Source organism: Chamaea fasciata, unplaced genomic scaffold, assembly GCF_029207755.1.
Source record: "Chamaea fasciata isolate MVZ Bird 193981 ecotype frontalis unplaced genomic scaffold, bChaFas1.0.hap1 SCAF_1, whole genome shotgun sequence".
Lineage (NCBI taxonomy): Eukaryota > Metazoa > Chordata > Aves > Passeriformes > Sylviidae > Chamaea > Chamaea fasciata.
In genome coordinates, this window is record NW_027094086.1 from 60727479 (window position 1) to 60728695 (window position 1217).

Sequence of the window (1217 nt, forward strand, 5' to 3'; positions counted from 1 at the left end):
TTTTTCCTGATCAGGCTTTGATAGTGCCAGCTCCAGCTCTCCACCCTCCTCCTCAGCCAACTACTGCCACTTGCAGCAGAGAGACTGGGAAGATATTTCCTTCTGTACCTTCTCTGAACTTCCTTCTCCTGTTCTGCTGCCTGCCTTGCTGCCAGCGAAGAAAAAAGGCAGCTGTGAAGATGAATGTGGTCTCACACCCTGTGGTTTCCTCCTCTGGGTGGTGATCAGTTGCCCTCATGCCCCTCCTCAGTGAGCCCATCAGGTGTCAGTGACACTCCCTAAACCTGTGTTTCAGCCCTTCCAGTGAAACAAGGAGTGGAGGAGCAGTGTGTTGGTGAGGGGATGTTGCCTTTCCCCAGCTGCTGCTGCTACTTGCACAAGAAGAAAAAAACCCAACCCTTGCATCTTTTTTTTTTTTTTCTTTCTTTTCTTACCATGAAGACAAGCCTACAAAGGTGGACAAAGGATAATTAAATACTGCTGAGCCAGCAGACTTGGCACAAAACCAAGAAGAACCTTGAAATATTGAAAGCCATTGTAAAAAATTGGGAAGCATTAACCTCAGATGATTTTTGTGATGATGAGAAGATGAAAGTTTGAAACGCGTAACTGAATTATTGTTTGTAGATATGCAGCACTTCTGAAATGAAATCAAAGTATCATGTTGCTGTAGTTAAAGTAGTTAATATTTGTCAGATTAGCTTGAGGCATTTCGATGTAACGTGAAGATAACAGTGGCACAGCGTGCTTACACAGATAAAATGAGACATACTCACATCCAATGCTTTTCACAGAAACACACCATCAGCACAGTTCCTCTTTAACCTGCAAAATCTTATTTTACTAATACCTTCTACAGATTATGTTGTAACAGTGCAGGAAGTGATTCATTTTAGACATACAAATGTAGTTATACTTCAAAGTGCTCTATCGCTTTTCTGCTTCAACTTTATGTACAGCAAGTGGGTAAAACTTCAACAGCGTTTAGATGTATGAATTAACCCCATGGGCTATGCCAACTGTGGCAGCAGAACTATTTGTCAGCAGAATTTCTTCTCACAGCCTACTCTTATCAGAAGACAGATGCGATTACTAAGCTAAAATGGTATGTGAAAACATATGGTGTTTTGGAACTGCTTGGTTACTGTGGAGGATAAATAGCTCCTGACCCTAACCAGGATCTTTTCACGAAAAAAGAGCAGTGCCCCTATGCCTTA